The 26,096-nt window shown below is 41.5% G+C and overlaps 1 long non-coding RNA gene across 2 annotated transcripts in view; it reads right to left on the bottom strand.

Moving 5' to 3' along the window:
* The window catches only part of LOC118620121, a 52,497-nt gene extending 27,367 nt beyond the window's left edge, over positions 1-25,130 (bottom strand). Inside the window, exons 1-4 of one of the 2 annotated variants that reach the window (XR_004957373.1) lie at positions 25,084-25,130; positions 6,502-6,634; positions 4,836-4,957; positions 3,730-3,787 (exon numbers count right to left, since the gene is read on the bottom strand). This is a non-coding gene — a long non-coding RNA (uncharacterized LOC118620121). Of the gene's footprint in view, positions 1-3,729; positions 3,788-4,835; positions 4,958-6,501; positions 6,635-25,083 lie in introns of those variants that run through there. The other variant, XR_004957372.1, reaches the window with a different exon arrangement.
* Between the last annotated feature and the right edge of the window lie 966 nt (positions 25,131-26,096).

The following is a 26,096-nucleotide window of genomic DNA, read 5'->3' as shown; positions in this document are numbered from 1 at the left end:
ATTCTAGTTTACCAGTTCTTTCAAATGTTTGACCCTCCTCCCTTTGGTTCATGAGGACTTCTGGATCCTGCACCTACTTTTCACAGGCCCTGGACAACTAGAAATGCTCTCTCAGGACCATCTATGTAGATTCTTCCCTCACAATCCTGCTCTACTCTTTGTATATCATGGAAGGTCATGCTGACCCCATGACTTCTTTTATAGGCTTTCATTCTCTCAAGAGAGAGGGAAATTCTAGATTCTCCTAAATCTTTTCTGGATATTTCTACTCACCTTATGGGAGTTTTCATGCATGAAGTCAGTACACAGTGCTGAGTTCTTGCCCTTCTCCCTCTCTCTCTTTTCCTTCCATATTCCCTTCCTTCCTTCCTTCCTTCCTTCCTTCCTTCCTTCCTTCCTTCCTTCCTTCCTCTTATCTTACTCTGCCTCCTAGATGTGAAGTGGTTTCAACTTCCTTTTGACTGACAAGTTGTGTCTCCCTTTCTTATTTACCCTGTCCCCTAGGTGACATTCTCCCTGTTCTTTGCTGGGGTGACAATGGAGGGAAGTGATAGAGGGAGAAACTATATTACTACAGGGGGAAATATATTGGAGAATCTTGAAAAAATATTGTCTGCATGATACTACTATTCCATATGAATAACACTTGAACCATCTCAAAGTACTTTTACATATCATTTGACCTTCTCAAAAACCTAGATAAAGAAGTTGTTACCATTTGCAGACAAAAATAGAAACCAAGACTGAGAAAAGTAAAAGAATTTTGTGCAGTAATAAGATAGATAACCCACAGATAACCTATTTTAGAAGAATTCATATGTCTTTTACAACTTTTCCCCTAAGTATATCAGGAAACCATTTTAGAATAGCAAATCTCCTTGTTTTCTCTTCTGTAGATCTGGTCATCTGAGCCAAAAAGAAATTCTGGCACAAAAATGAGGACTGTTTTGTATCTGCTTTGCAGCAAGACCTTATGGTTGCTCTTAAGCATTTGCAAGAAACTCTGAGTTCTTATTCCTTTGTTGGCAATTTTTCTATAATTAAAAAAATATTCTAAAGTATGATCATCGCTGTTATACTTAGAACCAAACAGGCAGCTGTTCATTTTTTCAGTCTATATTGTACTTATTAAATTATATCATACTCTAACAAAGACTGTGGAGTTGATTCATTTTGTGGAATAATCTTTTTAAATGTCTAATTCTCTGAGTATAGACCTATATATACAGTTTATTTTACACATAGAATTGTACTTTAATCATGTAATTATACTTTTTTTTTCCTTGGAAAGCAACATATTTTTCCACCTATTTCTGAAACAATTTGAAGTTAAATACATTTGGAGGACACTTTTCTATGTCCCAAGCAAACATTTTCTGCCAGGTGGTTAACGAAGACCATCTCTGACTAAAGGGAGGCAGTTTGGGTTAGTGAACAAAGCTGGTTATGAAGGCTAGCTTTCTACAACCTACCAGCTGTGTAGCTTTAAGAACATGACCCAGTGCCCAAATCTCAGCTTTCTCAGTAATAATGAGGGAATAATAGTACTTATGCTGAAGGGTTAATGCAAAGGTTCAATGAAGTCATGTATGCACAATGCCTAGCATGTAGTAAGCACTAAAAATGCTACTTTTCTTCTTTCTCTTTTCCTTACAAAAAATAAACAGAATCATCATGAACACCACTGTAGCACTCCAGAAAATTTACACTAAAAATATTGCAGAGAATATTTCATCTTTTAAATGAATGACAGGAACAGGCATTTGTATGCCTTTTTGTCCAAATATGTGGCCTGGTTTTACCCCTTACACATAGTAGAAACCTTGTACACTTACAGAAGACACATCAATAAATGAATATAAACTCTACATGAGTTTAGAGCAAACGTGATTAACACAATAGTGAATGTCATTCAGATGAATGATTTCAATCAAATAAAATTGTGTTTGGGGCACAGTCTCATTCCCTGCTACTCCCTGGGTATTTCTTGAATATACAAAGTACCCTTTGAAGTCAAGGAGAGTGTCTCATATGAATGAGATACCTAGGGAGTCAAGGAATGCGGGGTGGTTGGAGAGGACTAGGCCTATGTTGTGTTTTTTAAGGAGTAAGCAGGTATTTAATGTGAACACTTTTTTCTTATAGAACCAAGAAATGCATTTTTAGCGTCAACCAAAAGAGCAAACGAAACCCATGCAACATGGTCTTTCCTAAAGCAAGCATAGTAAAACGTTTCAGAATTGCTTTGATCCGTAACTTGCATAATGCATCCTCTCTAGAAAATAAATTCTGCTTTCTGTATATTGAGGAGTCCGAAGAAAGAGCATGTCAATTTTATTTACAAAAAAAAAAAAAAAACAGGAATAGACAAATCCAGGATAGTAATGAACCAAAATAAAAGCTTCTTTCAACAACTGTCCATACTTGCCCTGCTCCAGAGAACAGGCAGAACAGGCCCAAGGGGAAAGGTAACAAAGCTGAAGCCAGTTACCAGATTTAAAGCCAGATTTAAAATAGTGCACTGCAACAGTGAAGTCTTCTTCTCCCTCGAACCCAGAAAGCAGTTGACAGAAAAGGGAACCCAAACCCTCTCTCTATATATATAGTAGAACACCATGTATTTAATGAGAGTCCTTAGAACACAGACATTCTACTAGGTCTCTGGAGATCCTATTAAAGAATGATGAGACATAACGCCCGTGTTCAGAACACTACCAGTTTTCCCCATTGGGCTCTATCCCTTCAACTTCCCAACTTGAGGCAAGCAGTGAGCAGCTTACTATAAACCTGCCCTAAGAACATAGATTTCCAACCAAATCCAGATATGGTGATGTATTAGGTTACACTTGCTGAACTATGCTTCCCTCTCGTAGATGAGCCAAGTGTTTCTCAGTGGAGGCCCAGAAGATCACTGAGTTTACAACCAAGTACAGTGGGTAGGAAGAGAATAAAGGCCAAGATCCAGCTTAGGCATTAGGACAGGTTAGCTGAGGTAGCTGAAAGGTACAGGTCAGTAGAATAAAGGAGAGATAATGAACAAGAAGTAAAAGGTTAAAGGAAATTTTCATGCCCCTTTTTTAGAGGAGGAAACTGAGGCACAGGGAGGTGAGAGTCACACAACTAGTAAAATGACTGAGCCAGGATAAGGACTCAGATAGTCGAGCTCATAACCCTCTTGCTTCTCCACTTCACATACTGCCTTTCAATAGAGAAAGCGAGGGCCCTATAATTCTTGGCTTAGCACATGCTTGTGTCTGGGTCTCTTGGTTACCACTAGGAAGCAAGCACCCCAGGACAGCATGGTGGTCCTCTCTAACCTCTCAGCTTCTGAACATCACCCCATCACCACACACAGGAGAAAACAAGCTCTCTTTCAGGCCAGGGTGGCTGTAAGGTATGGTTTATGAAAGGGTCCTATTTGGTCCTTTCTGTTTGACCCACAATTAAGACCCCATAAAGCTTCCTGGTAAAAGAAAAGCTTCCTTAATGAGAAATTCCCCATGAGGGCAAACCTGTCATTCTCTCAAGCCAGATTGTCATGGAAACTTTTATAAAGAGGAGCTCAACACTCAAGTCTTCGGGCAGAGAAAGAACCCACGCAGTTGGTCTTTTGTGAAATTATACAGATTCATTCACTGCCACAGCGAGGCAATGACACAAGTCCCTTTCACTGATGAACAGAATTGGAACATAACTAAGAGAACACAGTCAGAATTTAATTCGTCAAACCTGGTGCCACTCAGCTAGCCCTTGAACTTCAGTCCTCAAACAGCCCAAACAATGTGTTCTAAAAACAATAATCATTGGAACAAAATTATAAAATAATTATAAGTTAAGAAATACATTACTCTTTAAAATAATGCTCAGACATTTTTGTGTAAATAATAACAGGGTCTTCTCCTCTAAGCCAGGAGTCAGCAAACTACAGAGTTTAGGCCAAATTGGGCTTGTTGCCTGTTCTTATACAACCAGAGCTAAAAATGGTTTTTGCATTTTTTAATGGTTAAAAAAAATCAAAAGAGTAAAGTATTGAGACATGTTAAAATTATATCAAATATAACGCAAGACACATAATATTTTATTGGGACACAGACATGCTCATTCATTTCCTTATTGTCTGTGGCTGCTTTCATGTTACAAAGGCACAACGCCCGAAATATTTACTATCTGGCTCTTTACAAAAAATGTTTGCTGACCCCTTCCTAAAATGATAAAGGATAAATATATTGCGCTGACCAATTTTTCACCGTCTAATTGTCGAACTGTAGTTTCTAATTGTTAGAAAACAGTGAAGTATTTTGTGACCTATGCAGTAATTAATTCCTAAAAACCCTATTCTACATAGATACTGCAACCCATTCTTCACTCTAATGATATGTTGTGATCCCTTAATTATTTCAAGGGGCATGTTTTCTCTTACACTAAAATGATGTCTGACTGATACAAACCAGGGCCTTCCTTCAAACGCCTGAATGAAGCAAAGCAGAAAACATCCCCATGCACACGGACATTCATTTGGCAAGAACATTTTGCTGCTAAGCTTAAAACCAAAACAATTAAAGCCAGTAAAGACAGAGCACGTGGGCTTCTGTTCCTGCCTCTTGCTTATTCCAAAATTCTCAAGTCCACAGAAATTTTTTGTGCAGCTTTTCATTAAGCATTTCAAAAGGAAAACAGGGTACCAGCCTTCTTGGAATCTGGAGGGTTTGTTGTTGTTTATGACTATCCTTTGATGGTAGCTGACCCATGAGGGCAAACCTGCCATTTATATTTCTCTTAAAAAGAAGTGAACTGTCACCGGATTCAACTGCCTTGTTGTCATTTTACAAACATACATGTAATGTTCTACCGTCTGCAGATCTGATTCTCATCCACGCTGCTCCCCAAACACATGCCTCTCGAATTGTTCCAAGTCTGGCATTGTCGTTGACTTCAAACGTTGCTCCCTAAGCAGAGGCTTTAGAGGAAAACACATAACAGACTCACCAATGATTATAATTCAGGCATCTCCTAGGACTTCATAAATGTGCTGTAATAAATTATGTTATCTCCCTAAGTTACATGAAAGTTTTATTTGTAATCAAATGATAAACTAAGCAGCGACTTCTTTATGGGAGGTCCTGGCAAGAAAAGTCCCCCAATTAAGGGACTAGGAGTCTGTGATCCAGTCCCAGGTCCTCTGTACCCACTCCATAAACTAGGACATTGGAGAAAACGTTCTAGTCCTGTGTCAATTTCACATTACTCAAATGTGTTTTAAAGATTTGCAGAACTCTATGGAGACATCTATCTTGTGATCTTAATCAGAAAACTATTCATGACTCAGATCCCAAAGACTCCTTTAAACCAGTCTGGGAAACTGCGAAAGCTCATTCAGCATCTTTAAAAACGGTTTACAACATCACTACAATCAAATGCAATATTTTTCCCAAATAAAATAAAAACTTCTGTCTCTGACTGGCATTCCACCACTTCAGAGATATTCTTTACTTTAGTTCTGAAAGAGAATTATTTAAAAATTATCATTTTTATATGCAGTTTTAAAAAGAAATAGGCTAGCAAGAAAATCTATTTAGCCAACTAAAATTTTCATTGGTTCTGCTGAATAACTAATGCCACTGTCTGCCTTTGCTGGTCATGACTAACTCTCTCGGAGTCAAGGAAGGCAAATACGTCTAACACAAAACCAGATTTTTTGTTAAAAAATGAGCCAAAGGGAATTTTTTCTTAAGTGGGGGGAGACAGCACATTTTTAATTAGGCCTAGGCTCATTGCCTGATCTTCGTTAGGCCCCTGCCTAATTCCGATTTGGCCCACTCTATGTATTTGTAGGCCACTGGGCACGAAGGCCAGTGCTTATTTTCATGGCTGCTTCAGTTCATCAAAAAAATCCTTTGAAAGATGAAAGAAACTCCACATTTTTTCACCTGTTGTTCTTTCCTGTGTGCCTGTCACTTCGCTAGCCAAACTTGCTTCAAGCCAAACCAAATGCTTTCCAAGCTTCTACAGCATTCCTTTGAAGATCTTAAGTATTTTCTTATGCTGACCAGTATAGCTTCCACATAAGAAATAAAAAAATAATGTCATTCTTCAGTTATGTTTTTTAAATACCAGCTATGTAAAAACACATTCCAATATGTGCAGGAAAAGCAAAATTCCTCTTCTCCAAGTTTAGAAGTCTTGAGCCAAATACACCTGAGCCCACAGCACATGGCTTGTGCATAACAGAGTTCCCGCAAAGACCAGATGCTGTTCTTATCATTACCACTTCACTGGTTTACCCAGGCTCGCTAAAAAAGTGTTTTGTGAGTCCAGCCCACTGAGTGGGATCATCTTACTACACTGATGAAATATGGTTTGCTCTTTACTTGATTAACAATAAACATCTCTCCTTATTTCTAACAGTACAGCAATTAGGACCCTGACCTGTCACTATGAGCTTCAAGTGTTGGCTTTCGTCAAAAGAAAAGGCATTTGCCAGGAAGGAAAAACACAGCTCACCTTCAAGCTAAACATAGTTCTGTCTTCTAGGAAATCCGCACTTCCACACGGCTCCAGCAGATGTTCTTCAAGCAGCTTACAAGAAATACTAGGAGAAGTACACAGTAGACCCTAGTTTGCAGTGCTGGCTGAGCTGAAAGAGATGCAAATTAACCAAAGCTGATACCAAAAAGCAGAAAAGACAACCCAGTTGATATAAGAGGAAGTGAGTCCTCACTACTCTGCTGATACTCTTCGAGGGAGTCAAAAATAGATAAGACAAACCGCTGGACACAGAGGACATAGCTAAACTTCCTGAAGCTTTTTATAGGAGTAGGTACCCAGGCTTTTAAAAAATGTTAAGTTATGAAGGTTACATTACATTTGTATTCTTAGAAAAGCAACGAGAAAACAAAAAACAAAGTAGAGAAATTCCCTAGATGGATCTTATTAGCATAGCCATAGAAAATGGTAATATTGTTATATTTTAGATAACTTATCATTATTATAAAATGCTTGCCATATCCCAAGCACTGTACTAAGCATTTCATATAAATTATCTTCTTCAGTACTCTCAAGAGCATCACTAGGTAGGTTATATTATCTCAATTTTACAGAATAACCAAGGCTCGGAGGTGTTAAATAGTGTGCCCAAGAAACACTGGCAGCAAATGATGCTAAACTAAGAGTAATTGGTTGAAGTATTTTTCAGCAGTAAATTGATTTCTCTGAAGTTTTCATAGTGACAAAGTCATTTAGATATCTATAATATATGCTTATTGTATGCTTTTATTTCTATAAAGCATATCCAATAAATAATCAATGGATTCCTCACCCCCAGGGGATTTGGAATTTGCCATGGATCGTTTTTCTGATTCTTGCTCACTCCCAATGCTTATCAAATGTGAGTAAAATTATTTCATTCAATGGAAATTATTGAGCACCTACTATGGACTAGGCAGTATATAACTATCCTAAACTTGGTTGCAGGAAGAAATGAAAGAATTTACGAATATCAAGCAGAATATTTCTCCCACAGCTAGAGTTTACTTAGTCCTCACAGGCCTATGGGAACCAATGAGGTTGCATTGGTCAGATAACCCAGATTTCATGGCTTTCCTCTCAGCTCATCAGGACACACCCATCAATCAAGTACTGCTCAGGCAACACTAGTAAAGCCCTGGAGGCATCTCCCCTGTGTGAAGGAACAGGACTTGGCAGATACCATGTGGCTTCTATCTCTTCCTGCCCTTTTACAATCCCTCCATGGACACTGTTAAAGAGAAGCGCGTGCGCACGTGCTCTCTCTCTCTCTCTCTCTCTCTCTCTCTCTCTCACACACACACACAATTGCATTACATTCTGTCAGCGGGGTTCTAAGTAATCTTGCTTGTACCTCCAGAGTTTTAGCAAAACAACTATTTTCACTTATAGCTTTCACCCCAACTCTCTGAAGGACTGAGACACAGTCTAAAGGGAACCCAGGGCTAGAGAACAATTTGAGTCATAGATACCACACCCTTCTCAGAATAGCCCCTCTCCTCTGATGACTAAGGCTTGTTGCTAGAGCAAGCCATCACCCCTCGCTTCCTCATCCCTTATAATAATCTCCGAGGATGATCTTCAGTCCTTTTACAGAAAGACCAGACATGTCCTGCCCACCAGTAATTATAACCTGCCCAGAACATTGCTGAACCTCAGTGGAAGCCACCATATGGCCTTATGGCCATGTTCAAACACCCTCCCTCGGACTTGCGGTCAAGATGGCAGCGTAGGTAAATGTGGTTGCTTCCTCCCACAACCACATGAAAATTACAAGTAAACTACAACACAATCATCATTCAGCTGCCTAAAATCAAGCTGAATGGAAGTCCTACAACTACAAAATTAAAGAAGCAGCCACATGGAGACTGGTAGGAGGGGCGGAGGTGCAGACAGGCTGGTCCTACACCCACGTGTGGTGGATAAAAATCAAGAGGACATCTCACTGGGAAGGTCCTCCCTGAGGAGTAAGGGGTCCCCATCCCACAACAGGTGCCCAGCTCAGGGTTCCAGTGCCAGGAAGAGAAGTCCCCATAACTTCTCGCTAAAAAAACCAGCGAGAACTGAGGCTGAGGGAGACTGCGGCTGCCAGAGCCCCAGGCAGCTCCTCTTATTTTTTTTTTCATCTATGAATTTTTTTTTTTTTTTTTTTTTTTTTTTATTGATTAATTTTTGTTACAAATGATTCTCCTTTTTTCCCCCAGTGGTTCCCCCCTCCCCCTTCCCTCCCCGCCCCTTCCCCCGATTGTTGTCCATGTCCACTGTTCATGCCTATATGCATATAAATTCTGTTGTTCATCCCTCTCTCAGCTCCCCACTCCTTAGGGGATTGTCCTCAAACTGTTATGTTCATTATATTCCAGAAATCAGTGAGATCATATGAAATTTGTCTTTCTCTGCTTGGCTTGTTTCACTCAGGATGATACTTTCCAGGTCCCTCCATGTAGTCTCAAAGGACAAGAGATCTTTCTTTCTTACCGCTGCGTAGTACTCCATTGTGTATATGTACCACAGCTTTTTAATCCATTCGTCTACTGATGGGCACTTGGGCTGTTTCCAGATCTTAGCGATTGTAAATAGTGCTGCTACAAAGATGGGGGTACATATATTCTTTCTGATTGGTGTTTCAGGCTTCTTAGGGTATATTCCTAGAAGTGGGATCACTGGGTCAAATGGGAGTTCAATTTTTAATTTTTTGAGGTGACACCATATTGTTTTCCATAGTGGCTGCACCAGTCTGCATTCCCACCAACAGTGTACTAGAGTCCCCTTTTCTCCACACCCTCGCCAACACTTGTTGTTTGATGATTTGTTGATGGCGGCCATTCTGACCGGTGTGAGGTGATACCTCATTGTTGTTTTGATTTGCATCTCTCTGATGATTAGTGATGATGAACATTTCTTCATATGTCTCTTAGCCATTTGTATGTCCTGTTTGGAGAGGTGTCTATTTAGTTCCTCTGCCCGTTTTTTAATTGGATTCTTTGTCTTCCTTTTGTGGAGTTGTGTGAGCACTCTATATGTATTGGAAATTAACCCCTTATCTGATATATCATTGGCAATTATGCTCTCCCATACAGTGGGTAGCCTTTCCGTTTTGATGATTGTATCTTTCGCTGTGCAGAAGCTTTTGAGTTTGATGTAGTCCCATGTGTTCATTTTCTCCTTTGTTTCTATTGCCTTAGGTGATGTGTCAGTAAAAATTCTGCTGCGTATGACGTCTGAGATTTTGTTGCCCACAGTCTCCTCTAGGATTTTTATGGATTCATGGGTTACATTTAAGTCTTTTATCCATTTTGAGTTTATTTTGGTGTAGGGTGTAAGTTGATGGTCTAGTTTCATTTTTCAGCAAGTAGCTGTCCAATTTTCCCAGCACCATTTATTAAAGAGGCTGTCCTTACTCCACTGTATGCTCTTGCCACCTTTGTCAAATATTAATTGAGCATATTGCCTAGGGTCCATTTCTGGGTTCTCTATTCTGTTCCACTAGTCTATATACCTGTTCTTGTGCCAGTACCAGGCTGTTTTGATTATGGTGGCTTTGTAGTATAACCTGAAATCTGGTATTGTGATCCCTCCAACTTTGTTCTTCCTTTTCAAGATTGCTGTGGCTATTCGAGGCCTTTTTTGGTTCCATATGAACTTTTGAAGTAATTGTTCTAATTCTTTGAAGTATGCCGTTGGTATTTTGATGGGGATTGCGTTGAATCTATAGATTGCTTTGGGTAATATGGACATTTTAATGATGTTAATTCTCCCAATCCATGAACAGGGTATGTTCTTCCACTTTTTTACATCTTGCTCTATTTCATTTTTCAAAGATCTGTAGTTTTCTGCGAATAGGTCCTTTATCTCTTTGGTTAAGTTTATTCCTAGGTATCTTAATTTTTTTGCCGCAATGGTAAATGGGATTGTTTGCCTAGTTTCTCTTTCTGTGAGTTCATCATTGGTGTATAAGAATGCCATCGATTTCTTGACGTTAATTTTGTATCCTGCTACTTTGCCAAATTCATTTATTAAGTCTAGTAAGCTTTTGGTGGAGTCTTTGGGATTTTCTATGTACAGTATCATGTCATCTGCAAATAATGACACTTTCACTTCCTCCTTTCCAATTTGGATCCCTTTTATTTTTTCTTCATGTCTGATTGCTGTGGCTAAGACTTCCAGTACTATGTTAAATAGGAGTGGCGAAAGTGGGCATCCTTGCCTTGTTCCTGTTCTTAAGGGAAATGCTTTTAGTTTTTGCCCATTGAGTATGATGTTGGCTGTAGGTCTTTCATATATGGCCTTTATTATGTCTAGGTATGATCCCTCAATTCCCACACTGGTGAGCGTTTTTATCAGAAATGGATGCTGGATTTTGTCAAAGGCTTTTTCAGCATCTATTGATATGATCATGTGGTTTTTATTCTTCAATTTATTTATGTGGTGTATCACATTTATGGATTTGCGAATATTGTACCAGCCTTGCATCCCTGGGATGAATCCCACCTGGTCATGGTGGATAATTTTTCTGGTGTATTGCTGGATTCGATTTGCTAGTATTTTGTTCAGGATTTTGGCATGAATGTTCATCAGGGATATTGGCCTGTAGTTTTCTTTCTTTGTTGAGTCTTTTTCTGGTTTTGGAATTAGAGTTATGCTGGCTTCATAAAACGAGTTTGGCAGTCTTCCTTCTTCTTGAATTTTTTGAAATAGTTTGAGGAGAATGGGTATTAGTTCTTCTTTGAATGTTCGGTAAAACTCCCCTGTGAAGCCATCTGGGCCTGGGCTTTTGTTTGCTGGAAGAGTCTTGATTACATCTTCAATTTCCTCTGTTGTTATTGGTCTGTTCAAGTTTTCAATCTCTATCTGATCCAATTTTGGGAGGCTATGTGTTTCTAAAAATTTGTCCATTTCGCTTAGATTTTCGAATTTGTTGCCGTATAATTTTTCATAGTAGTTGTTAACGATCTTTTGTATTTCTGTAGGGTCAGTTGTTATCTCTCCTGTTTCATTTCTGATTTTATGTATTTGGGTTCTCTCTCTTTGTTTCTTGGTGAGTCTAGCTAAGGGTCCATCAATCTTGTTTATCTTTTCAAAAAACCAGCTCTTTGTTTTATTGATCCTCTGGATTGTTTTTTTGGTCTCTATGTCGTTTATTTCTGCTCTGATCCTTACTATTTATTTTCTTCTGCTTGCTCTGGGGTTTTCTTTTTGTTTACTCTCTAGTTCTTTAAGTTGTGAGGTTAGGTAGTCTATTAGAGATTTTTCTTCTTTTTTGAGGTAGGCCTGTAGTGCTATAAACTTCCCTCTCAGAACTGCTTTTGCTGCATCCCATAGATTTTGTATTGTTGTGTCCTCATTTTCATTGGTTTCCAGGAAGTTTTTGATTTCTTCCTTGATTTCCTCGGTGACCCATTCATTGTTTAATAACATTCTATTTAGCTTCCATGTGTTAAAATGTCTTTGTATGTTCTTCTTGCAATTGATTTCTAGTTTCATACCATTGTGGTCTGAGAAGATGCTTGTTATAATTTCAATCTTCTTGAACTTGTAGAGACTTAGTTTGTGCCCTAACATGTGGTCTATCTTTGAGAATGTTCCATGTGCACTTGAGAAGAATGTGAATTCTGTAGTTTTGGGGTGTAGTTCTCTGTAGATATCTATTAAATCCATTTGGTCTAGTGCTTCATTTAGAGTCTCTGTTTCCTTGCTAATTTTTTGTCTAGAGGATCTATCCAGTGATGTGAGCGGGGTGTTGAAGTCCCCTGTTATGATTGTATTGCTATCGATTTCTCCTTTGAAGTCCTCCAGAAGATTTTTAATATATTTTGGTGCTCCTATATTGGGTGCATATATGTTTATCAATGTTATATCTTCCTGTTGGATAGATCCTTTCAATATTATGTAGTGGGCTTCTTTGTCTCTAGTTATGGCCTTCAATCTGAAGTCTATTTTATCAGATATCAGTATTGCTACCCCAGCTTTTTTTTCTTTTCCATTTGCTTGAAAGATTTTTTTCCATCCCTTCACTTTCAATCTGTGTGAGTCTTTTGTTGTGAGGTGGGTTTCTTGTAAACAGCATATAGATGAGTCTTGCTTTCTTATCCAATCAGCTACTCTGTGTCTTTTTATGGGAGCATTCAGTCCATTTACATTTAAGGTGGTTATTGATATGTACTTATTTATTGCCATTTTTGTTTAGTGTGGTTCTATTTTTCTTCCCATTTCTCCTGGTAATTACAGCAGTCCTTTTAACATTTCTTGCAGTGCTGGTTTGGTGCTAATGTACTCCCTTAGCCTTATTTTGTCTGGGAAGCTCTTTATTTGACCTTCTATTTTGAACGATAGCCTTGCTGGGTAGAGTAGTCTTGGATTCAGATCCTTGTTTTTCATGACCTTGATTACTTCATGCCATTCCCTTCGAGCCTGTAATGTTTCTTGTGAGAAGTCAGCTGAGAGCCTTATGGGGGTTCCTTTGTAGGTAACCTGTTGCTTATCTCTTGCTGCTTTTAGGATTCTCTCTTTGTCTTGAATTTTTGGCAGTTTGATTACTATGTGTCTTGGTGTGGGCCTGTTTGGGTTCTTCTTACTTGGGGCTCTCTGAGCTTCTTGAACTTGAATGCCTTCTTCCTTCACCAAATTAGGGAAGTTTTCTGTCACTATTTCTTTGAATATATTCTCTAGCCCTCGCTTACTTTCTTCTTCTTCAGGGACTCCTATGATACGAATATTATTACGTTTCCAGTTGTCCCACAATTCTCTTAAGCTCTCTTCTTGTTTCTTAATCTTTTTTTCCTTTTGATTTTCTGATTGGTTGATTTCTTCTAGCCTGTCTTCTAATTCACTGATCCGGTCCTCAGCTTCCCCTACTCTGCTTTTTAGACCTTCCAGTGTGTTTTTCATTTCTGATATGTCATTCTTCATTTCTTCCTGTTGGTTTTTCATTTCCAGATGGTTTATTTTCAACATTTCTATGTCTTTACTCATGTTGCTCATGTCCTTACACATGCTGTTGAGCTTCCGCAACATCATGGCTCTAAATTCTAGTTCTGTTAACTTGCTTAACTGCACCTCATTTATTTCATCTTCTGTAGAGGTCTCTTCATCTTTCATTTGGCTTTTGTTTCTGTTTCTCACCATTTTGGTTATCACAGTGGGCTTTGGAGTCTGCCAAGTTTTCCCAGTGGGTGTTCGTGTTTTGCTGTTTGTGGCTCCCTCTCCTGGGTTTGGATGCACCAGGGAGGACCCACTTTAATCCCGCCAAGTCCCCTGTTCTCCGGGAGTCTGTGTGGCTCCAGCGGAGAGTTTAGCAGGCTATAGCGTTAGGAGGGCCCATGCAGGGTGGCAAGGGAGGTGGTGGGAATAATTTCCAGCCAAGTTCCCTGGTCCCGCCCAGTTCCCTGGGGGCCGTGAGTCTGTGGGGCTTCAGCGGCTGCAAAGTTTCCAGGGCCGTGCACGGCGGGGAGGGAGGCGGTAGAATTAATTTTCCGCCACGTTCGCAGGTCCCACCGAGTTGCCTGGGGGCCAGGAGTCTGTGTGGCTTCAGCGGAGAGCCTAGCCTAGCCGGCTACAGGGTTTCCAGGCCGTGCACGGCGGGGAGGGAGGCGGTAGACTTAATTTTCCGCCGCGTTCCCCGGTCCCACCGAGTTGCCTGGGGGCCAGGAGTCTGTGCGGCTTCAGCGGCTACAGGGCCTTGCACGGCAGGAGGGGAGGCAGTAGAATTAATTTTCCGCCTAGTTCCCCGGTCCCTCCGAGTTTCCTGGTCCCGCCCAGTTCCTTGGGGGCCAGGAGTCTGTGCGGCTCCAGCGGAGAGCCTAGCCTAGCCGGCTGCAGAGTTTCCAAGGCCGTGCACGGCAGGGAGGGAGGCGGTAGAGTTAACTCTCCACCGCGTTCCCCGGTCCCACCGAGTTGCCTGGGGTCTGCGAGTCTGTGCGGCTTCAGCAGAGAGCCTAGCCTAGCCGGCTGCGAGTCTGTGCGGCTCCAGCGGAGAGCCTAGCCTAGCTGGCTGCAGAGTTTCCAAGGCCGTGCACGGCAGGGAGGGAGGCGGTAGCGTTAACTCTCCACCGCGTTCCCCGGTCCCACCGAGTCAGGCAGCTCCTCTTAAAGGCCCCACACATGAACTTACTCAGACTTGCTCTGGCTAAGTTCGGAGGGGAGGCAGCTTGAGGGGTGCCAGAGACATACAGGGAAGAAATGGGCTGTTTGGCCTCAGGACAAGGGCAGAAGAGGTGGCTTTCTCCTGGACAGACGTGTGGTGGAGGCCGTTGTTCCTTCGGTGAGCCCTTCCAAGGGGCAGGAGACAGCTGCCATATCCAGGACTCCAGCAACCTGGCTCACACTGTTTGTCCCGCCCCAACCAGCTTTCAGGCCCACTCAAGCTGTCTCCAAAGGCTTTACCATTGGATTGGCCTGTCTTGGATCCAGGTTCAGAGTTTCCTAAAATCTCTCAAATAAGCAGCATCTGGTCTCAGCAAGCCCCATATCTCTCATTAAGTGGCCCCAGGCCTGGCACTAAAAGAAACTAGCCTTGGTTCACGACTTGGCTTTTCCTGGTCACCGCCAAGCTCAGCACAAAAAGCAGCCATCTGCAGTTCACTTTGTAGCTTATACCAGTGGCCCTGGATAGAACACAGGCAGTGGCTGACCTTACCCCAGAGCCAGCACACCCACTGGACAGCTTCAGACCACATCAATACACCACCACCCAACCACCTCCACAAGTGACACACTCAATGAGCAGACTCAGTAGGTACCAGAGCCCTGATGAAGTAAGTCTTGCTCTGTGTGGTGGGCCCCTACACAACTGATCCTCCAAGGTAGTCAGAGGCAAGTGGTCAGTGGGCACAGGCAGTCCTTACAGCTGATCAACCTGAATAAATTTCTCCCATTCATGTGCCAACAGCAATCAAGACTAAATTACAACAGAAGGGTATATAGTCCACATGAGGGGTGCACCTGGAGGGCCTGGCTGAGGTGATCAGGGAGACTGTGACACTGGATCCTACAGGACACCTACAACAATAGGCCACCCTACAAAGCCTAGGAAACATAGCAACTTTACCTAATACAAAGAAACAATCACAGGGAAGCAGCCAAAATGAGGAGACAAAGAAACATGTCCCAAATAAAAGAACAAAACTCCAGGAAAAGAATTAAACAAAATGGAGATAAGCAATTAATCAGATGCAGAGTTCAAAACACTGGTTATAAGGTTGCTCAAGGAACTTGGTGAGACATTCAGGAAACTTAGTGAGACCTCCAAGGAACTCAGTGAGAACATCAACAACATAAAAAAGGACCAATCAGAAATGAAGTATGCACTAACTAAAATAAAGAATAATTTATAGGGCCCTGGCCAGTTTGGCTCAGCGGTTAGAGCATTGGCCTGCGGTCCTGAGAGACCCGGGTTCGGTTCCCGCTAAGGGCATGTACCTCGGTTGCAGTTTGTCCCCGGCCCTGGTCGGTTGTGCGGGTGGCAGCCACTCGATGTGTTCCTTTCACATCGATGTTTCTCTCTCTCTCTCTGTTCCTCTCTCTCTCTCCCACTCTACCTGAACAAAAAATGGAAAAATGTCCTCGGGTGAGGATAAAAAAAAAAAAAAAAAAGAATAATTTATAGGGAATCAATAGTAGAGTAGGTAAAGCCAAGAAGCAAACCATTGATTTGAAATAAAGGGAAGCAAAAAACACCCAATCAGAACAGCAAAAAGAAAAAAGAATCCAAAAAAATGACAATAGTGTAAGGAGCCTCTAGGACAACTTCAGGCATGCCAACATTCACATCATAGAGGTGGCAGAAGGAGAAGAGAGAGAGCAAAAAATTGAAAACTGATTTGAAACAATAATGACAGAAAACTTCCCTAACTTGGTGAAGGAAACAGACATACAAGTTCAGAAAGCACAGAAAGTCCCGAGCAAGATGAATCCAAAGAAGTCCACACCAAGACACATCATCATCAAAATGCCAACGGTTAAATACAAAGAAAGAATCTTAAAAGCAGCAAGAGAAAAGCAGTTAATTACCTACAAAGGCACTCCCATAAGACTGTCAGCTGATTTCTCAAAAGAAACTTTGCAGGCCAGAAAGGAGTGGCAAGAGATACTCAAGGTGATGAAAAGCAATGACCTACAACCAAGATTACTTTATTCTACAAAGCTATCATTTAAAATCAATGGTCATATCAAGAGTTTCCCAGACAAAAAAAAAAAAGCTAAAGGAGTTTATTACCACCAAACCAGTATTACATGAAATGTTGAAGGGTCTTCTAGAAGGAGAAGAACAAAAATATGAACAATAAAATGGAATTAATACATATCTATCAACAATTGGATCTACAAACAAAATGAGCAAGCAGAACAGAAACAGACTCAGAGATACAGAAAACTTTTTGTTACTTGCCAGATGGGCAGGGGCTAGGGGGATGGGTGAAAAAAAATGAAGAAATTAAGAGTACAAATTGGTTGTTATACTGATGAACCTCAAAGGGAAGTGGGGAGGGAGGGCAGGGTGAGATAAACCAAAGAACTTTTATGTATGTATGCATAACCAATGGACACCGACAATAGTGTGAGGAAGGCAGGAAGGAGTGGGTTTGGGGAGGAGTGGGTAAATGGCGGAAAAGGGGGGGGGGATATCTGTAATACATTGAACAATAAAGGAAAGTAAAAAATAAAAATAAAAAAAACCGCAAACACCCTCCCTCACCCCCACCATAGGCACACATCCTTTACTAGAAAATAAGCACCTTGGGGTAGGAGTGAGGATGCTAAAGATGGAGCTAAATTATCCCTATGTTCTTATATGGCTTATGGGGAGATTTGGGGGCAGGAAGGATAGAGCATATTCAGGTATGTTCCTAATACACCACCAGGAGACAATGATAAGGGTCATGCAAGAACAGCTGCCAAAGAATTGTAAGAGACTTCCGGTCAAGATGGCGGCGTAGGTAAACGCGGTATCGCGTCCTCCCACAACCACATCAAAGTTACAATTAAACTACAGAACAACCATCATTCCAAACCCCCTGAAATCAAGCCGAACGGAAGTCCTACAACTACGGAATTAAATCAGCAGCCACATCCAGACTGGTGCCCCGCTCAGGGTTCCAGTGCCAGGAAGAGAAGTCCCCATAACTTCTGGCTGGAAAAACCAGCGGAAACTGAGGCTCAGGGAAGCTGAAGCGGCTGGAGCCCCAGGCAGCTCCTTAAAGGGCCCGCGCACGGATTTATCAGACTCTCTCCCTCTAAGCTTGGAGGGGAGGCAGCTCAAGGGGCGCCAGAGACATACAGGGAAGAACTGAGCTGTTTGGCACTGGAGCGAGGGCTGGAGAGGAGGCTTTCTCAGGGACAAACGTGTTGTAAGAGGCCTTTGTTCCTTTGGTGAGCCCTTCCCGCGGGCGGCAGACAGCCCCATATCTGGGACTCCAGCAACCTGGCTCACACTGGTAGCCCCGCCCTGGTGACTCCCTGAGGCCCCGCCCCACCCAACTTTCAGGCCCACCCAAGCTGTTGCCACTTGCTTAACCATAGGATTGGCCAGTCTTGGATCCTGCTTCAGGTTTTTCCTAAATTCTTTCAAACGAGCAGCACCGGGTCTCAGCGAGCCCCATACCTCTCATTAACTAATACACTGAAACAAACACAGGGAGGCAGCCAAAATGAGGAGACAAAGAAACAGGTCCCAAATGAAAGAACAGAACAAAACCCCAATAAAAGAACTAAGCGAAAGGGAGATAAGCAACCTAACAGATGCTGAGTTCAAAATACTGCTTATAAGGATGCTCAATGAACTTAGTGAGAACCTCAGTGAACTTAGGGAGGGCCTCAAGAGCATAAAAAAGGACCAGTTAGAAATCATGGATACACAGTTAGAATTGAAGGAGGCATTAACTGAAATAAAGAATAATTTACACAGCTTCAATAATAGAGTATGTAAATCCAAGGAGCAAACCATCGATTTGGAATATAAGGAAGCAAAAAATGCCCAATCAGAACAGCAAAAAGAAAAAAGAATCCAAAAAAATGAAATGAGGATAGTGTAAGGAGCCTCTGGGACAACTTCAAGCATGCTAACATTCGCATCTTGGGGGTGCCGGAAGGAGAAGAGAGAGAACAAGAAATCGAAAACCTGTTTGAAACAATAATGGCAGAAAACTTTCCTAACTTGGTGAAGGAAACAGACATACAAGTCCAGGAAGCAGAGAGTCCCAAACAAGATGAACCCCAAGAGGCCCACACCAAGACACATCATCATCAAAATGCAAAAGGTTCAAGACAGAGAGAGAATCTTAAAAGCAGCAAGAGAAAGGCAGCTAGTTACCTACAAAGGAGTTCCCATTAGGCTGTCAGCTGATTTCTCAAAAGAAACTTTGCAGGCCAGAAGGGAGTGGCAAGAAATATTCAGAGTGTGAAAAGCAAGAACCTACAACCAAGATGACTCTATCCTGCAAAGCTGTCATTTAGAATCGATAGACATATAAAAACTTTCCCAGACAAAAAAAAGTTAAAGTAGTTCATCACTACCAAACCGTTATTATATGAAATGATGAAGGATCTTTTTGAAGAAAAAGATAAAATGTATGAACAAACAAAATGGCAATGAATACATATCTATCAACAATGGAATCTACAAGCAAAATGAACAGGTAGAACAGAAACATTCTCATAGATACAGAGAACATTTTGTTGGTTGCCAGTTGGGAGGGGGGTTGGGGGAATGGGTGAAAAAGGTGAAGGGATTAAGAAGTACAAATTGGTTGCTAGACTGACAAACCTCAAAGGGAAAGGGGTTGGGGGGGTGGGAAGAAATAAACCAAAGAACTTATATGCATAACCAATGGACACAGACAATAGTGTGGGAAAAGGTGGGAGGGGGGTGGGGGGGGGGAGGGGGGGTCAATGGGGGGAAAATGTGGAACATATGTAATACATTTTACATCCAACAATAAAGATTTGAAAAAAAAAAGAATTGCAAGAATAATTAAGTTCTGGCAGGATGGCTCTGGGATGGGAATTTAGAGGATACACAGGAATTAGTCACAAAAAAACCAAAGCACTAAAGATCTGTTTTCATGGCACCTAACAGAGTGAGATATAACTTTAGAAAACTTAAGTCCAGCTTCCTCAAAACTGAAAACTACATCTTCTCAGCAGACTGTTGGTGCCCCCCTGATATCCTCTCAATCCAGTCCTTCAGCTTTGGCTCCCTGTATCATTAGCGGATGGTTCCCTTCATGAACGAATGGGTTCCTACCTCATGCAGCTGTGTCTCTTTACCTGTGGACTTTCTCTGGCTGCAGGGCATGCTCTGCCCACTTCCAGGGTAAACTAGAAGTGATGGGGAGTTCATTCTTCCAGGATGAACCTTGCACCAGTGAGCTGCACAGGATGGTGGATAAATGCCCCAGCTTCCTTGCCCCTTTGTGGAACTACAAAGTCTCCTAGAAGGTGCCTGGCAGGATTGAGTCCCAGACGCCCGCAATGGTCACCCCTCCTGAAAGCGCTCTCTACTGACTTTCCTCCCGTCTCTGTCTCACAGCCCTACTCCCTCAGTGTGTTTCCTGGAACCACTTCAAAAATACACTGCCTGCCCCCAAATTATTGTCTCAGCATCTGATTCAGGGGAAAAAAAAAAAAACTAAGATGACTTAGTTTAGGTAAGAAGTCTCTAAAATACAAATTAACCCACTATATTAATGTACAACAAAACAATGAGTTTTGAAGGAAAAAAAAGTACTAATTTCAGAGGCTTAAGAACCTTTCCTTTCCCGAGCTTGATCACTTGGGAAGTGACTTGAATCCAAAGCTGAGAGAGAGAGAGAGAGAGAGAGAGAGAGAGAGAGAGAGAGAGAGATTTATTTCCGGGCAAGATCCCCTTGCACAGAACCAGGGACGATAAAAGGAAAGAAGGAGGAATCTCTCTTTACTTCTCAATTTCACCTCAGTTTCAGGAAAGCATTATCTCTGGCTTCAAGGAACTCAGTCTGTGGAGGGAGAAATTATATAAATAATAATTAAAATGATCAATATGTATTGAGTGTCATCATTGAGTGCTCTTGCCATGGAGAGGAAAGCATTTCAGAAAGATCTGTTGAGTAAATGATTGAACAAACTCTGCCAATGGAAAGTACAGTCTTTGTAAAGTTTTACAGATGAGTAGGTCTTCATCAAAGGAAGGGCTGAAGGGCCATTCCAGGCAGAGGGGATAACATATACCTAGAAAGGATCTAGCATATACAATCAGTCTAGAAAATCACTAGCTCTTAAATTGAGCTGCGCATTGGAATTACCTACGATTTTTTTTGTTTGTTTGTTTTTAAGTAAGGCTTGGGTCATATCCCCAGAAACTTTTATTGAAGTGGTAGAAAGCAAGGCCTGGTCCTTGAATTTTTTAAACTTGCCCAGGTGATTCTAATATACAGTAAAGTTGAAGAACCACTCTTGGACCATCCTGCAAACTTCCTTCATCTGCCTTGTTGCCTTTTCTCCCAACAATACTCACTAAATCTTCCAGTAAGTCACAAAGATGAGTATTAACAAGTTTTAACAAATTCACTGGAGGTCCTTTTGTCCTTTGTTGTCTATCCTCTCCCCAGTAAAAATTAGATGGCCCTAAATTCATCCCATAATGATAACAGGCAGCCATAGAAATTGAATTAAATGATGATTGAATCTTTTTAGTCCAGTTCCATAACTTGCCATGTGCCCAAGCTCCACCGGAGGACCAAACAGTGGAATAAAATCACAGGTTCCACCTTCCTTCCCTCACTTCCAGTCCATACCGTCAGCCCCTGTATCTCTGAGGCTTTTATTGTAACAGGGTATTATAAATTGTGTGGAGGGAGAGCCTCCCTATTCACCATGGAGCTTACAAAATGATTCCCCGGGGGACCATAGCAAAGTTAATGTGACATACAATTTCAGAACAGGAAGAACTAGGTTGCTTTGGGATAGTACAGAAATTATTAGCTGCAGTGTCCACATGGAGATCAGAATACTGCTCTCAATACCACTGCTCCTTTGTGCCTTTATGAACAGGTTAAAGAAGGAGGGTGGTTTGTGCCTGGTGGGACCTATTATAGCAGGAAACACTCACAAAAAAGAATTCTGCCTAATGGAGACTTACACAAGTTTCTTTCTGTTTATACCACTTAGCATTCATTCCTTTTTTAGGACACAGTCTTTTTGTGTGTATGTCACTATGACATTCCAACAAAGAACAAGGGGGGAGGAATATTATTCCATGTGACATTCAAAAACCTAACCTCTATCAGCTGCTTCTGAAGGTCATTCCTCTCGTGACTGGGAGTGAGCTGTGCAAGGCTGGGAGCCCTGTAACACTAAGCATGCCGCAAAATCAGGTGCTGAGACTGCCTGTCTGGCAGTTTCTTTCTTTCGCACTACAGTTTCTTTCTTTCATTCATTCATTCCATCACTGAGCCCCTACTCTGTAACCTACATTTTGGAGGATGCTACAGAGCAATGTTTCCAATTCTGATGATAAAATCTCCCTGCACTCTTTGACTTTGTTGTTGAATGTATTACAGATGCCCCTCCTTTTTTCTCCAATGGCCCTCTACTCCCCACTCCTGCCCCCCGCCCCAATCTTCACCACACTATTGTCTGAGTCCATTGGTTATGCATATATGCATGTAAGGTCTCTGGTTTATCTCCCCCCTCCAGCCCCCACCCCCGACCACACCCTTCCCTCTGAGGTTCGTTGGTCTGTTCCCTGCTTCCATGACTCTGGTTCTATTTTGTCAGTTATTTTGTTCACTGGATTCCACATATAAGTGAGATCATATCTGATCATTATCCTTTTCTGACTGGCTTATTCACTTAGCGTAAAACTCTCCAGGTCCCATGTTGTCTCAAAGGGTAAGAGCTGCATAGTACTCCATTGGGTATATGTACCACAGCTTTTTATCCATTCATCTACTAATGGACACTTGGGCTGTTGCCAGATCTTAGTTATTGTAAATAGTGCTGCTATGAACATAGGAATACATATATTCTTTCTGATTGGTGTTTCAGGATTCTTAGGATATATTCCTAGAGGTGGGATCACTGGATCAAATGGCAGTTCCATTTTTAAATTTTTTAAGAAACTCCATATTGTTTTCCATAGTGGCTCATCAGTCTGCATTCCCACCAGCAGTGTACTAGGGCTCCCTCATCTCCACACCCTCGCCAACACTTGTTGTTTGAGGATTTGTTGATGGTGGCCAATCTGGCAGGTGTGAGGTGGTATCTCATTGTTGTTTTAATTTGCATCTCTCTAATGATTAGTGACACTCGGCATTTTTTTTTATGTCTCTTGGCCATTTGTATGTCCTCTTTAGAGAAGTATCTATTCAGGTCCTTTGCCCATTTTTTAATTGTATTATCTTTCTTTTGTTGAGTTGTATGAGCAGTTTATATATTTTGGAAATTAACCCCTTATCAGATGTATTACTAGCAAATATGTTCTCCCATACTGTGAGTTCCATTTTTTCTTTTTTTCTTTGTATTCATCTTCAGATAGAGTGGGAGCAAGAGAGGGAGGAAGAGAGAGAGAGAAACATCTACATGAGAGACACACATCGAGTGGTCGCCACCCACACAACCCCAACCGGGGCCAGGAACAAATAGCAACTGAGGCACGCGCCCCCCAGTGGAAATCAAACCCGGGTCTCTCTGGACCACAGGCTGACACTCTAACCACTGAGCAAAATCAGCCAGGGTTCCCTTTTTATTTTGATGTTGATTTTCATTGCTGTGCCGAGGCTTTTCAGTTTGATATTGTCCCATTCGTCCATTTTTTTGTTTGTTTCTCTTGCCCTAGGCAACGTATTGGTAAAAATTCCACTACATAAGATGTCTGAAATTTTGCTAATAATAAATTCAATGAAGTATCAGGATACAAAATTAACATACAAAGATCAATGGCATTTTTATACACCAATAATGATCTCTCAGAAAAAGAAACCAAAAAAAGGAAACAAATAAACAAAACAATCCCATTTATCACTGCAACAAAAAGCTTGAGATACCTAGGAATAAACTTAACCAAGGAGGTAAAAAAAAACCCGTTCTCATAAAACTATAGGACATTAAAGAAAGAAATAAGGGGCCCTGGCCGGTTTGGCTCAGCGGTTAGAGCATCAGCCTGCGGTCCCGAGAGACCTGGGTTCGGTTCCCGCTAAGGGCATATACCTTGGTTGCAGTTTGTCCCCGGCCCTGGTCGGTTGTGCGGGTGGCAACCACTCGATGTGTCCCTTTCACATCGATGTTTCTGTCTCTCTCTCTCTCTCTCTCTCTCTCTCTCTCTCTCTTCCTCTCTCTTCCTCCCACTGTACCTGAACAAAAAATGTCCTCGGGTGAGGAAAAACAAAGAAAGAAAGAAGGGAATATATAAACAAGTGGAAGCATATCCCATGTTCATGGATTAGAAGAATTAACATCATTAAAATGTCCTTACTATCCAAAGCAATCTATAGATTCAATGCAATCCATATTAAAATACCAACAGTGTATTTCACAGATCTAGAACAAATACTCCAAAAATGTATATGGAACCAAAACAGATCCCAAATAGCCACAGTAATCTTGAAAAAGAAGAACAAAGTTGAAGGGACTAGATTTCAGGTTATATTACAAAGCCACTGTAATCCAAACTGCCTGATACTGGCACAAGAACAAGCATATTGATCAATGGAACGCAGAAATCAACCAAACCATTATGCTCAATTAATATTTGACAAGGGAGGCAAGAGCATACAATGGAGTAAAGACAGTCTCTTCAATAAATGGTGTTGGGGAAATTGGACAGCTACATGCAAAACAATGAAACTAGACCACCAACTTACACCATACAGAAGAATAAACTCAAAATGGATAGAAGACTTCAATGTAAGTTGTGAAACCATAAAAATCCTAGAAGACATAGGCAGGAAAATCTCAGATATCTCACAAAGCAGAATTTCCCTGCACCCTTTTCAATAACACAGATTCCCAGGTACCAGCACAGTCTCCCTAAATCAGAATCTTCAGGGGGAAGGTCATGGGAATCTGTACTTTTAACAAGTACCTTATTATATAAACAGTTAGTTTGGAATGGTTGGTCACTCTGCCTTGATGAATTCTTAGGTCTCATTGTTCTGTGAATCTAGTTCACAAAGGTCACTTCCAGTTGGATTTCTAGATGAAATAATGTTATCTCTATCAGCAATTCCCAGATCTCCATGTTTCATGAAATGCCAAGCCCACTCACAACTCCTTAAAAAGTTAGTAACAATGAGAGATTCCAAAATGATGGCAGAGTGAATGGAAGTTACACAGACTATCTCCCAGACCAAACTGGAATTACAACTAAAATAAAGACAAATCATCAGGAAAAAGCAACAGAAAAGCATCTTGCAAGGACCATATAACCAGGGACACTGACTCAATTCTGGTAGGAATGTGGAGGTGCTAGTGGGGCTGGGAGCCCACAGTCAGCAGTGGCCTTAGCTGTGAGTAGCACTGTCGGGGTTAAACTCCCAAGTGGCTCCACAGCACAGAGCCAGGACAGACACTAAAATAGCTACAACCACTCACCTTGAGCTCTGGCAGAGGCAGGGCAGACTGGACAGGAACTGTGTGGGAACACTCGGGATTTGGAGGGTGCTCAGATCTTTTGCTGAGTTGCAACCACAAAGAATGGTGGCCATCTTACTCCTTCCAAGGGCTCTGGGGAGAGGTGGTGGCCCCTCCCTCGGAGATTCAACAACACCCTGTGGGACACTGAAATGCAAATTAAGGCTCATTAACAACCAGAATCTGCCCCACCCTCAGCAAATGCCCTTATGCTGAACACCTGAGGGAGTTTTTCATTCAACTGAGACACCAAGGCTCTTCAAGTAACTAGCATCCAGGCAAAAAGCTAGAGGAAACCAAACCTTTCCTGGGTTTGCAATTCTAACCAGGAAAGTAAGACTTGACAGTGGTGTTTAATGTGGGTCCTCCCTCGCTCATCCAAACCCAGGAGAGAAAGCCACAAAGAGCAGAACACCAACACCAACAGGGAAAATTTGGCAGGCTCCAAAACCCACTGTGATAGCCAAAATGGTGAAACACAGAAACAAAAGCCAAATGAAAGAACAAGAGACATCCACTGAAGATGAGATAAATGTGGAACAGTTAAGCAAGTTAACAGAGCTAGAATTCAGAGACATGATCTTGAGGAAGCTCAACAGCATGAGTAAGGACATAGAAAAGTTGAAAATCAACCAGTTGGAAATTAAAAACCACCAAGAAGAAATGAAGAATGACATATCAAAAATAAAGAACACATTGGAAGGCCTAAACAGCAGAGTAGAGGAAGCTGAGGACCGGATCAGTGAATTAGAAGACAGGGTAGAAAAAAATCAACCAATCAGAAAACCAAAAGGAAAAAAAAAATTAAAAAGCAGGAAGACAGCTTAAGAGAACTGTGGAACAACTGGAAACGTAATAATATTCGCATCATAGGAGTCCCCAAAGAAGAAGAAAATGAGCAAGGGTTAGAGAATATATTCAAAGAAATAGTGACAGAAAACTTCCCTAATTTGGTGAAGGAAGAAGGCATTCAA

This window comes from Molossus molossus, unplaced genomic scaffold (genome assembly GCF_014108415.1).
Source record: "Molossus molossus isolate mMolMol1 unplaced genomic scaffold, mMolMol1.p scaffold_m16_p_7, whole genome shotgun sequence".
NCBI classification, from domain to species: Eukaryota; Metazoa; Chordata; class Mammalia; order Chiroptera; family Molossidae; genus Molossus; species Molossus molossus.
Note: the sequence above shows the minus strand (reverse complement) of the source record. Positions and strands in the feature narration are given on the sequence as shown.